Source organism: Rhipicephalus sanguineus, chromosome 1, assembly GCF_013339695.2.
Source record: "Rhipicephalus sanguineus isolate Rsan-2018 chromosome 1, BIME_Rsan_1.4, whole genome shotgun sequence".
NCBI lineage: Eukaryota > Metazoa > Arthropoda > Arachnida > Ixodida > Ixodidae > Rhipicephalus > Rhipicephalus sanguineus.
In genome coordinates, this window is record NC_051176.1 from 103,849,650 (window position 1) to 103,863,606 (window position 13,957).

The 13,957-nt window shown below is 44.1% G+C and overlaps 1 protein-coding gene across 5 annotated transcripts in view; it reads right to left on the reverse strand.

Annotated features, from left to right (window-relative positions):
- Positions 1 to 13,957, reverse strand: part of LOC119378124 (potassium channel subfamily T member 1) — a 613,885-nt gene that overhangs the window by 110,153 nt on the left and 489,775 nt on the right. The gene's annotated exons all lie outside the window — the stretch shown is intronic.

Below are 13,957 nucleotides of genomic sequence, written 5' to 3' on the forward strand. Positions count from 1 at the left end.
TGATGTCCAGGTGGGCCAGTGCCCGAAAATGTTGTTTTCTGAGTGGGATGTTGTCAAGTTGACCTAGTACGGCTGAGAGCACTGCTCTTTCGGAGTTAAAACGGCTGCACTCGCAGAGAAGGTGCGCGATTGTTCCGCTGCACCCGCGCAGTTCACACAATGTGCTATCAGCCATTGCAATAGTGAATCAATATGCATTCGAGTGCAGTAAATTAGGGAGAATCGGACATTCAGACGGACGCACTCGGTGGCCATACCTACCGAAGATTTTGCAGCGATTCGGTTGACACATTTTACTTACCGTTAATTGTGTGCTCGAAGTGGTTCCGGCCAAGAGAGCGCGCATATTGCTCATACGGGCGGTGCTCCTATTATTTCTCCATTAGAAGCATGTACTCCGCACTGCTCGAACGACACGCAGGCACTCGTCAACAAGATGTCGAGAAAATGTTTTCGTGCTTGACGGTGTAGAATATAACAAGCTCGAAGCTGGTCCCTTTAGCGATTACCTTGGTGTCACTAATGAACATATATTAAAATTGATTTGCGTGCGAAATGTAAAATATAGCTAAAAATGCTTCAATACGGGATCCTCTTCCCCATCAGCCTCCTTTCGATTTCCCCACCTTCGCCGTCACCATTCGGGAGCAGCCCTGCTTAAGTTAACTGCAAGTATTCAGTAACTCCCTAAAGTGACTCGATGAACGATCTCTGTTGCTTGGCGCACCGCTTTTACACAACTATATAACAGAGAATGCGTCCTAAGCACTCTGCCACAATCGCTCATGATTGAGGCTCTAATCTCACGTTTGCGGATAACGTGGCCCTCTCTTGCGTCTTACATGCGACAGGCTAGCGGAATTTTTTAAAATTACCCCCTCTTCCATGGACTAGTAAGTTTTCTGTCTTAAAGCTGAGAACCGCTAGCGAGGGGATGGCCATATTATTATATCATTTTTTACTATATTCAAGGTTTCTCGGAAATTCAAGCGTCTTTGTTACATAGATTCGATGTCTTTGCTTTGTAAATCATTTGGTCATGTTTTAGGTGCACAAATAGGCCGTACGACATTTTTTGCTTTCGGACATTCGTAGGCGTACTAGTTGAAGTCTATATGGAAAAGCGAAGCTCTGAGCAGCTGATGTCGCGGCGTGTTAGTTTGTCCCTTCCCAAGGAAGAGTATTGCAGGACAAAACGAAGGACAAATGCACTCGTGAACAAGGTTGACAGGGTTGATCAAGACGTAGCGCACTTTCTAGTTCAAGCAAAATAAGTATGATACTAACCGTACGAGCATTTAGGCGTGACTATACACTCCAGACGTATACGAGAGCGTTATTAAAAATTTCTGCCGTTTATGACATCCAGGGAAAAAAGTCCCACAGTGATGCACGCGCTATGACAGTTTAGGAAATGAGATCTGTCTAAACGTTACTGACTCTGCTTACTTTTATATCGGTGAAGCGCTGCGGCGGAGTATGTGCTTTTTCTTTTGTTTCTGAAGTCGCATATGTTCTTGTTTCTGTTCCTATTGCTTCCTCTGCGGACTGCATGTGTTTTTTCATGCAGAAACTGACGTATATACTGCTGCATTTTTTACTCATATTCACCTTCAAAATTCGCATCGTCTCGGGCTCATTTACCACGCCACAGAAAATGAATAGCCGACTCCGCCTACAGCCGCCACCACCTACTTAATCGCAGCTAAATGGACTAAATAAAAGCGTTGCCTATCACTTTTTGTTTAGCAGCACACTTGTAAACCAACGGACGTATAGTAGAATGGAAAGCGCTGACTACTAAGTTGGCGCGTTCTTTCTTCACTACTTAAGCGACTTGAAACAATTTTGTTTGCTAAGTGGGTTTTCTATATTTGGCAGCGACTATTAAGCTCGCCTGCCGAGAACATTCATTCCATAGGTGTTTCTTGATAGGGTTTTATTTTTCATACAGAATGCGATGGCGGCGGCGGAGTATGTTGGTTACGTTGCGCTCTGCATCTTGTTTATAAATAAGCACGAACGGACAAAGAATCGAACGGAAATGGGTTCCTGTTCGATTTGATCTTCCCAGAAGAGAGCACTTGATTACATCCCAATTTTGCGATACTGCATGGAATAGGCGCCGTTTTCGCGAATCAGTTGCTTTCTTATTGAAATTTTCACAATGCCGGCGCTTGTTCTTTAGGAGCGGGGCCCCTAGTGCGGCCAACATGTTGTACTTGCTCCCTGAACGCTATTAATAGCAGGAGCACCGGTGACGCTCTTATTTCTCTTCCAAGCACTTCCGGTCGAGCACTAACTTCCGGTTTACCGAACATTCAGAGAATGTGTTTTAAAAAATAAAACTGCTACGTAATCGACGGTTCTGGTTCCGGTTAAGAGCTATGTTGGATACATACAATATCGGGGGGCATAAGCTTACTTAAGGCCAATTAACTGTAAGAATAAATAACGAAAATTAATTGAACGAGTTCATTGAAAGAGCAGGCGGTATTCTTGTGAACGGCTGGCATCGTTGTGGCACGTGGCGGAGCCGATCTCAATAATGCACTCCTTTCTACGTGGCCTCTAAGATCCGCGCTTACAAAGCACAAAGTAAACCCAAGGAATACACCAAGGCACGCGACCGCCGACGCGCTAAGTCAAGGATTAGGGCGCCTCCAATTTTCTCAGTAACACCTGCGGCAGGCAATAGTCACAGTTCATTTTTGTGAACGTGACGAAGAATTGCGATGACCGTTTTGCCCAAAGGTGATAATAACAGGCATGATAATGTGTCGTCAGGAAAAGGCGGTGGTACAGCGGTGCCGTTTTTGTTTTGTGTGCGTGTGCAGGCACCGGAGAAAGAATACATTCTTTCCTAAACACGTTATTTCTGGCGCAATGCTTGAAACATGAAGAAAGGACAGAGAAGAGAGACAGAGGGGCGCCGATTTCTCTGTCCTTTCTTCGTGTTTCAAGCATTGAGCCAGGAATAACATGTTTAGCAAACTTAGGCACCAACTCGCCCAGGAAAAAGTTCTTCTAGAGTACATTCTCTCCGCTACTTCGTGGTGTAGGAGCAGGAACTTCGGAGAGCGGAATTTGCGCACGCATGGAAAACATAGCTGCGTTCTGTTTTGTCGGTTAAAAGAGCGCCATGCAAGGGAGGAAAGCTTGCAAAAGTGTCTTGCTGAGAATTCTTTTCAGAAGCATCAGATAGCAAGAAAGCCGATGGATCTCCCTTTCCGCTGAAAAAAATCGTGCTAATGTATGTGGATCTTGGAGATAGTTATTGAAGCGGCAGCTCGCATAGAAAGATTTTGCCACGCCGTGAAGGCGCTTCGAACTTTGCGCGCGGAATTGAAACTGCGTTGGGCAAAATAATTAATGCAAAACTTTTGCTTTCAGCCATTATTAGGAAACAATTTTTAAATAATCTCAAAGCACCGTTATTTCATGACTCTAATAACTGATGCATTTTCGTTTCAATTTATTTTTCGCAATGAGAAAGAGTCGCTAAATGCAGCATTTTAAACATTTTTTTAATGAAAAACACTTATTCTCTGGTCAAGAACATATTCGCATTGCGGGCTTTGTAGGTGCATATACTATCTGATAAATATACAGGCAAGCAAATAAAACAGAATTCTTGTGGCTAAACTTTGACAATGTTAAAAAAAAAAGCGTTTCGACCTCAGTGTAGCGGTCCAAGTAAAAAACATCCTATACAGCTTTGTACAGTATGCCTTATTGCCAATCCGTAGAGGAACATTTAACAGAGTTATTTTTGTTTTAAGCGAAAAAAAAATTTTCCGAAGTGAACAACCACAAGATTGCACGAAGCTTCTCTGGACCTCCAGTGAGGAGCCGTCAACGCCGACGCCGCTATGCTTCTGTGCCGCATTTAGCTTTAATTCCCGGCAATATCGGAGGCAAGTTCCTAAGTTGCATAGTCTGAGTAATGTTGGCGTTTCGGCACGAAGTTGTATCAAGCGTAATTACTCAAATCTACGACGGACAGTTGAATGGCCTGCATTAATCGCAGCGCGCTTCCTTAGGCGACGGCGAAAAGGCGCCCTTTTGAATTTTCGCTGACTTGCTGTGCAGTCAAGGCGAAACAATGAGGAGCTTTGCGCAACCTTGTGGTTTTTCAGTTCACACACACACACACACACACACACACACACACACACACACACACACACACACACACCATATATATATATATATATATATATATATATATATATATATATATATATATATATATATATATATATATATATATATATATATATATATATATATATATATTGGTCAGCTGCCAGCTCGTAATAAGTTCACGTGCTACGTGACGCCAACAGGCAAAAAAGAGTGTTCCACACTCGCCGTCATGGCTACTGGCGGCGCTGACTGACGCTCCCACGTTTAAATGTACATATATACCCTATAAAGTGGACGGAGGGATGGCCGCCGCGGTCAGGGTTGCCAATGGTGGCTACTTTTCGCCAAATTGGCGAATTTGCGAGGCCCGTGGCGACCTAAAATTATGAATGGCGACATGGCGAATTTGTGGCGATTTTCGGCGAAGGTCTCCACTGAGTTATGCATCCTAAGCTCAGTGTCTTCCCAACGAATGAGCGGCAACATTCTCTGTATTTTCCTTGGTTTAGAGACCCACGAGTAGAATGTGCACATTACGCGTCATTCGGAAGTCCATCCTGTAATTCGTGCGTATCTCCAATTCATCTAGATGCAGGAGGTACTTGAACGTCCCACAGCGACATTCTAGCAAAATGTAAGTCAGCGAACTGCCTTACAAACCACGAGGCGGTAATGTTTGACTATAAGTTTATGGCTTTAGGTGCTTTAAGCTTCTCTAAAGTTTCGTTTCTGAAGGGGCTAGACGACGGGTTGGCCGAGCGTTCCGACCATTTGTTCGGCCAAAGCTGCAACTGTTCTGAATAGCTTGGTGACTTATTCACTGTTTCAATGCACCCAAGTTAGCTCGTAAAGACAGTTTTGGAATAGCGAAGAGAGGCGGATACGCGGCTATTTGTCAAATAGAAAAAAATATTTATTGAAGCATTTTCCACTGCTCTCAGTGAGCGCGTGCAATGAAAACAATTGCTATATCACATTTTACATTGCCTACCTGTTTATTATTATAACGCATCGGATTGACGCGTGTAGGTATAAGTTACTATAAGAAAAGGTCGGTGGCATCCGGTATCATATCAGTTCACACTGAAAAGGTGTAAGACTCACTAATGATCGTTTCCTGTAAGACTTCTGTCGTGTTACCTTCAATAAACCTTTTAACCCTTTTAATTCATATAAGGTTACGTAAAGCTGCCTACAAACAACGCTTCCACAGTTTTCGCCCAAAGTTTACCGCACTTGTACCTTTGAAACGAGCGGACAGGGATGGAAGGATATCATAAGCGTTTCATTCATTCACCCTTGCGCCACCACGCACATCTTGCGGCCAGTCGGAGAAGCAGCACCATGGACTCCCATGGTGAAGCGGGCTATATACGACTGGCATTGAGAAACGTCAACATAATTTAAAGGTATTGGATGACACTGTGTTCTACGGTGCCATACGTGAGTTTAAACTTTTATTACTAGGTATGCCGCCCATATTCAGAATGGCGACTTTTTTGGCGAAATTTGTAAAAAAATGGCGACCTTCGGCGACTTTTTGCTTGTCGTTTGGCGACTTTTACTCGAAAGTCAGTGGCAACCCTGGCCGCGGTAGCTCAGTTGGTAGAGCATCGGACGCGTTATTCGAAGGTCGCAGGTTCGGTCCCTGCCCGCGGCAAGCTATCTTTTCGTCCACTTTTCTTTCTTCACATTTACCTTACATTTACTACTAAAAAACATCCTACTTTCCTTGGCATTATTGTCTGTTAGCGCTCATTAATATTGTGTATAACAAAGAAAACGAGCCCTTAGAAATTAACACTTCTTTCCTTTATATATATATATATATATATATATATATATATATATATATATATATATATATATATATATATATATATATATATATATATATATATATATATATAACGTGAGGTGCCACGTTACTCGTTACTTTTTATTCTAATTATCCCCGCAGTCTTACTCAAAACTCCGTCTCGTAGGCGCCACATTCCCAGAGCTATTCTTATGATGCAGCGGCGGACTGCTAGTGGCCTGCCAGATGTTGGCAATAGGGGTATCATCTAATGCGTCCGTCGAACGCCTATTTACCGCGGCTATGGACGAATTCACTAAGAAGCGAGGCATGCTATCCAACGACAGCTTAGAAATAGAGCTGTCGCTTAAATTATAAAAGTTGTAGTGGTCAGCAAGTTGTCCCTGCAATATTATAGAGCCGTTTATCAGTTTTGTTATTGAAATAAAATTTGCTTCTATCTGCTTTTAACTGCAGGTATACTTCTCCGGTTGTTGAATTCCTGAACAAGCGCGGCTAACCTTGAACGCCTTGGCATAATATACATTAGAGGGGCAGAAATAATTTATGCGGCAAATATATTTTTTTTCTGGGACTGTGCAGTTTAAGTATTTCTTTATTGCTACAAGATCTGCGCGTATGTTTTGTACGCTAGTAGAAGCGCGCCTTCAAAATGACTGCATATTAGTTGATAGATCAGTGATGTTTTCTTTCCGGAGAGCGTCGATGATGAAATCTCATTTTCTGTTTACTGTCACCTTAAGAAATAGCTCGCCCTGTGCCACGAAGTTATAAGACATCACAAGCAACTCTACAGTAAACATTAGGCCACTTTGCTAAAGTCCGGCACAGCTGTGCAAAATTTTCTAGTTATATCAGTAAGTTTGTTAACATCTTTGTTTTGGTTAAATATTTTTGTGAAATATAAATCTGAGGTTTATTAAACTGTAATTCTGGTTCCTAGAGCGAGGGTGCACTGAGGATTCAAATTTATGACCCTGGAGTAACGGCAGAAGTAACGTGCATTACTTTTTTTTTTGGTAAATGTAAAGGTAACGCGTTAAATTTTTTTTGTAGGTAGCGTAGGACGGTAACGCGTTCCTTTTTTGTTAGCGTAACGAGTAACGTATTTAGTTGCCTTTTTTTCGGTAATGCATACAACACTGCTTCTAATTCAAGGAGTGCCCTATACAGTCGAGTTCGTCGTACTTCCGCCATGTTCCCACGAGATTATTTTAGGTTGGGATTTTCTCTCCCGTCTCCAAGTCGTCATTGATAGCGCCCGTGCAGAAGTCGCCTTCTCCTTACTTGACCATGCTATACCTAGCGACGGTCCCCATTCCTGCGCGAAATTGGTCATCGCTGACGACACTCAGATCCACATATATATATACGTAATGATTGATTGAACAAGCGTGTGTGCGTGCGCGTGTTTGCGTGTGTAAGGGCGGCTTTACAAGAAGATAATAAGCGGTACTTTACAGACAATTGTTATGTGGTCACTGTGAAGTCAAATTAACAACAGTGATGAAAAACCGAATGCAACTCTACGGCCGATTAATACGTAAAGTCGACTGTAGTTCCGTTCCTGTGGTTGCTACCGATACCAAATTAAGGCCAACGTTAAGAGCCAATGACGGTGGCCAACTAAAAGCAGCAGTAAACACGACGCGCACGAAGGGCCCTTTATCTCTGCCGAGTGCTTCCATATTGTTGTCGGTGCCTGGAAGCTGACCAGATGGTAGGTCTCACGACACTCCGACGTTCGCGCTAGCTAGCAGAAGTGACCGTCTTTCTTTCTTTCTTTCTTTCTTTCTTTCTTTCTTTCTTTCTTTCTTTCTTTCTTTCTTTCTTTCTTTCTTTCTTTCTTTTCTTTCTTTCTTTCTTTCTTTCTTTCTTTCTTTCTTTCTTTCTTTCTTTCTTTCTTTCTTTCTTTCTTTCTTTCTTTCTTTCTTTCTTTCTTTCTTTCTTTCTTTCTTTCTTTCTTTCTTTTCTCGCAGCACTATACTTTTGAACCTTCGCTAGGCGGCAGCAGCATTCACGAGCGTCGACGTAAGGAGACCTCAAGCACTTCCGTGTACTAACAGACAACTATGCGGAGTTAACTTGCCTCCCATTTATGTAGCATCCTAATTAAAACGCGCAATTTCCCGGCCATGCAGGCAGGATGGAGGCTGCCAACTAATCCTACCGTTTTGACACCATTTCAGAGGGTTCGAAACGCAAATAACCCTCGTGTACTTAAGCTGAGGAGCATGCAGTAAGAACGTGGTGCGGTGAAAATTAATCAGAAGGCCTTCACCATGGCGTCCCTCATCATTCATACCGTATTTTCGAGGCGGTAAACGCCCTAATGTAAACCAACCAGTCAGGCAACCAACAAACGCCAACAGAGCGACGTCTGCGCATGTAACTTGGATGATTGCTCCATGAACATGCGTATTGGAGCAGAGACTTAGTAATTGATAAAAGGTATGCTTCATGAATTCATGGACGTGCTTTCATAAAGATATTCTTGAATGCGTAGGCAAGGGAGATAATAACCTCTTCGTTTTTTGTTTCTTTTTGCCAAGCATTGCTACAGCCGGCGGGGCATTAATAATACATTGTCACGAGCTTGTTACCTTCCTGAGCATACACTTATAATATTCTGCAATTATCCATAACTCGTATAATTGAGGCTTTATAATGTTTATTTAGTCTATTAAGGTACAGAGTCGTCCACATTTAAGCTGAACACCTCATTAGTATTCAAGACCTCATTGAAGGTGTTGTTTAATACATAATTCGGAAAATCATTACTGTGTTTGTCGACACCATGATTAGACGTTCTATAACGGGCATTGCACTCGTGAAGTATAAGAAACGTTCTAGTTTTACCGGTTTGAATACTAATGAGGTGTTCAGCTTAGATGTGGTCGACCCTGTACATGTTGAAATTTAGCCGTTAAAGTAATGTATTCTTATTACTGGAATAGTATTAGTAAACTGAAGAAACTTGTCTGAAACCAGTTAAGCCTAGAGACACAATTACTTGTGAGGAAGTCCACATGATCACCGAAAAGTTTCCAGATGTTAGTACTCAGGCACACTCGTCAGAGATAATCTGTTAATGTTTTGCTTTAAATTTTTGTGCATCGCGCGAGGGTGCTTTCTTGGGAAAACATTTACTGGGGCACCATAATGGCGTTTCTATATATTTTTGAAAGCTCTGGCCGTGTTCAATTTCTCGTTTGCAACACGCTCTGGTATTTCGTTTCCAGATATATTCCTTGCGCAATGATTGCTTGTGCACGAGTCGGTCTCACAATTACGGTGTAGAAAGAGCCTTTAGTGAGATATTCATTCTTAAGGCCCTGCTGAATCAAATTATAATGAGGCTCCTTGCGACGCATTATACAGAGACACGGAAGCTGGTAACTGTACCTTGCCTTTTAAATTTAACTTAATAAATAAACTTCCACCCTCGTGCGCTTGTATTTACGTCTTCACTTCAGCTTCTAAATACCCAGTTAGTTTCGTCCTATACAAGAAAGCAGGAAGCGCAGAGGTCTGTTTACCAAATTCTCCATTAAAAAAAAGTGGATCACGATTCAGGAGAAGCGAGCCATAAAACCGCCTCTCCGTCCACGCAGCCAGCCTCACTGCCGAAAGTAATAACACTCGTGATGCTGGCGCGCTCTCCGCAGACCGCTATGAAGTTGAGGCCTATATCACCCGTATGAGTTACGGGCCTATAGAGTGAGCCTTTGTAATCTTGGGGCCTGACGCCAACGTGCGCAAGCTTTAGCGGCTTGGAGAAGGCGTGTTTTCATATTAAGAGCAGTAACATGCGAGTTGCGTTCATCATCGCATACTCTCTCTGTTTAACGTCTGTGGGCGGAAGTACGCGGGGTACTTTCATTATCATTGTTTTTTTTTAATATAAATTGTTGTTCCTGCCGGCTCTGACAAATACGAGCCGCAGAGTTGGGTTGAGCTGGGTGTCACGAATGTGCGCTTCACGTTGCTTTCGCGCCCGCTCAGTTCATATGCGCGGCGCAACGCCACCATATACGTCGCGCGTTCGACCGCATCCTTTCGCGGAAGGAACTTCGCTGGTCCATGGGCATCTGTCATGAACGGGGGACGGCAGCGCGGGTCACATTTTCCCGTTTTGTTTTCGCAGAGCGCGTGCATGAAGGCCGCCACGCTATCGACCGCGCCGGTGCCCCACACAGTAGAGTATACCTCCCGCATTGACAAAGCGATCGACAAGGAACAATAACCGAATCAATAAAAGGAAAACGAAAAAAAAAAGAGCGGTACGCCGCTTACAGCCATCCTTATCGACCACGGCCAACTTTGTTATTATATAGTCGCGGCTCGCTTATGCAGCAGCTGCTAAACTCGTACTCTTTGTCTCTCTCCTTCACTCGCGACTTATCCCCTTCCAACAGTGGCACTATAGGTATCTCCCGAGCTCGCGTTTACTACCTACAGAAATAGGAACATGAGAATGAGAGGGAGGGGCACATCCAGACGAAGAGAGAGAGAGAGAGAGGGAGCATCATGAAACGTCGGAGAGACATTCTTCGCGGTAGCTGTCTCAGCGACCGTAAGTAATGGGACTGCGATTAGCCCGTAAGTCCACCTGACAGAGACGGAAGCGAGACTATAGGCGGAGGAGCTTCTCGCGGGAAAAGGTGATAAACTGGGTCGGGAGTACTCTGGATATAAAAATGCGTTGCTCCGGCCAAACGTGCTGAGACGGGGACGTAACCAAGAGTTATAGACGCATTCCCAACACCGAATGAAAACAGTCATCGATGCTCTGATTAGAAGCTGCAGTAGTAAATAGCTACCGCGGGTACCAAGATACGAAAACTGTGCCTCAGTAAGTTCAGATACGGCAGCCATTGTTCCTGGTCCCCTCTTTTTGGGTGTAATAAAGAGAACACCACCACCATTGCACCATTGTTCCTATACAGCACGTTCACTAACGTGTCGCTTTCAAGTTGCTGGTTCAGCTACGTCAACAAGACCAAAGTGTCCATTATTTCCAATAAGCATGCTTCATATACAGTACCGTTCACAGGTCTCGAAAGCCGGAAGCGCAGCGTAGATGAACATGCTTCTACTTTTACTGGCTGAGAGGTGGCAGGGGATTCAGGAAATGTAGGATATGAGACGCAAAAAGGAAAAAGAGGACACACAATATCTTGGAGATGCGGAAGGTTCACATGGGATCTTGGAGATGCGGAAAGTTGTATGGGCAGCGGATTAGTTGACTATCAAATATTATTTCGCGGCTAAATTACGAACGAGCCACGCGAACATTGGGTGGCAAATTTCATCCGGTGATTTTAAATCTGGTTTTCATAATTTCTATCGCCCTCCACCCTTTCCCGTAATGTAAGGTCCAAGTTTCACGCGTCGATCTAGACTTATATTGACACGCTTCGCTGATCGGTTCGCATTTAGCCACGTTTCTGACAGAAACGTGGCTAAATGACTCATTATATGACAGCGAGTTTGTTCCCTCTGGCTACAGAGCGTATAGGAAAGATCGAGACAGTAGAGGTGGTGTCTGTATTCTCTTCAAGTCCTCACTAAATATCCTGCGAATGCCGAATATACACAATATTGAAGGTATTTTTTGTACGGCTTATTTCAATGACATCAGATACATTATAGGGGCTATATACAGACCTCCTAATGCTCCAGTCTCCATGTTTGAGGAACTTGAAAACTACTTGCATGAAAATATACGACCTAATGACCGAATCATTCTTTCAGGGGATTTTAATTTACCTAGTGTACACTGGCCGACATTCACACTCGCAAAGCACGTCCTCGTAGGAGAAGCAATGCTAAACATTGCGTTCACATTTGATCTTCTTCAAGCTGTACAGGATTACACCATAATTCAGGGATCTTCCAAATATATTTTGGATTTGTTTTTTGCCAGCGGATCAATCGACGCTAGAACAAGCTGCGAGGTAGTTCCGGGAATTTCGGACCACCAAGCCACTGTCCTAAGGTTAAGTAATACCGTATTAGACAAAAAATTGCAACGTTTATCTTTCCCTGATTTCTCTCGGCCAGATGACGTTTCAATAACTGATACTCTCGCGTTTCATTTTAATGAATTTGAAAACAGCGAATGCGATTTAAATGAACTTTGTATTCAGTTTAAAAACATTATAAACACTTGTATTACTTCTTTTGTACCACGAGTAACTAAAAAGAAGAAACATAAGAATCCCTGGATTTCTCGTAAAACACTTCAATTGAAAAGACGGCTAAAACGATTGAAGAAACAAAGGAAGAATTTATCTCTTGATGACAACGAAGTCCGTGAACTAACCTTAAAACTTAAAAACCAAGTCAGTAGAGATAGGCAGTGCTATTATGATGACTTATTACCTAGGTACATGACATCAGCCCCAGAGAAATTTTGGAGAAGTATTAGCGCAAAGTCTGAGGAGTGTGATGTGTTCGACGTAAATGATGCGTTAATTCATGAAACCAAAGAAATTGCAAACCTATTCAATGAACATTTCAAATCTGTATTTACTCGAGATAATGGCATTTTACCAGTTTACGACGTCGCCCTGCCTCCTATACCTGACGTTCAGATCACTGAAGAGGCCATTTTTAATAAAATGTTACGGGGAAAAATACAATACTGAATCAGTATCAAGGCACAGCACAGCTCACAGCACAACGTCGACTTCTTCACCTCTTTTTCAGCTTCCTTTTCAGGGTATATCCCACTATGCCCTCTTAGCGTAGGTAAAACCACGCAACACAACCCCCGGCGGCAAAAGCGCCGACCCGGCGCGTCTATGCGACCACAGCAGAAGGTGGGTGGTAACGCTTGAGCCTGGATACGTGGACGACGTCACGGGATAACAGAGGAGAAGAGTTTGTAGGATTAGCCGGGACGATTTCGTATGTAACGTCTGTCAATTGTCGAAGCACGCGGTATGGCCCCGTGTATCGAGAGAGTAGCTTCTCAGAGAGACCGGCACGTCGCGTTGGGGACCAGAGAAGAACGAGGGAACCCGTTGGAAAACGTTCGTCACGATGCCGCTCGTCGTAACGGTGCTTCTGTGTTTCTTGAGAAGCCGTCAATCTGTGGCGGGCAAGCTGACGGGCGTGGTCAGCGCGGGCAATAGCGTCGCGTGCATATTCCGTGGTCGACTCTGCAGCAGCCGGAAGGAAGGTATCCAATGGCAACGTTGGTTCGCGTCCAAAGAAAAGGTAAAACGGTGAGTATCCAGCGGTGTCGTGCCGGGAGGAATTGTACGCGAACGTCACGTAGGGAAGTGCAAGGTCCCAGTCACGATGGTCGGTCGACACGTATTTTGAAAGCATGTCTGTCAGGGTCCGGTTTAAGCGCTCTGTCAGCCGTTTGTCTGGGGATGGTAAGAGGTCGTGAGCTTATGCTGGGTGGAACAGGAACGCAGGATATCGTCAATCACTTGTGAAAGGAAAGTAAGGCCTCGGTCTGTCAACAGTTGTCGTGGGGCACCGTGCACTAAAATAAGATCCCGAAGTAAAAAATCAGCGACGTCTGTAGCGCAGCTGGTTGGAAGGGCTCGCGTGATTGCGTAGCGGGTCGCGTAATCGGTAGCAACGGCAACCCACTTGTTTCCTGAAGTGGATGTTGGAAATGGACCGAGAAGGTCCAAACCGACTCGGAAGAAGGGCTCCGGTGGGATGTCGATAGGCTGAAGATACCCAGCAGGAAGTCCCGACGGCTTCTTGCGGCGCTGACAAACCTCGCAGGCGTTGACATAACGCCGCACAGAGCGCGCAAGGCCAGGCCAGTAGAAGCGGCGGCGCACACGGTCATACGAGGGTGGTCTGAAAAGTTCTCGGCCTGATGAAGAAAAAAGCGTTTTGGACCTTCAAAATTATTTTTATTTTTCAACATAGTCTCCTCTCAACTCTACTCACTTGGTCCATCGATATTCCAGAGCCAGGATTCCGTCCTTAAAATGACTCTGTGGAAGTCCTGAA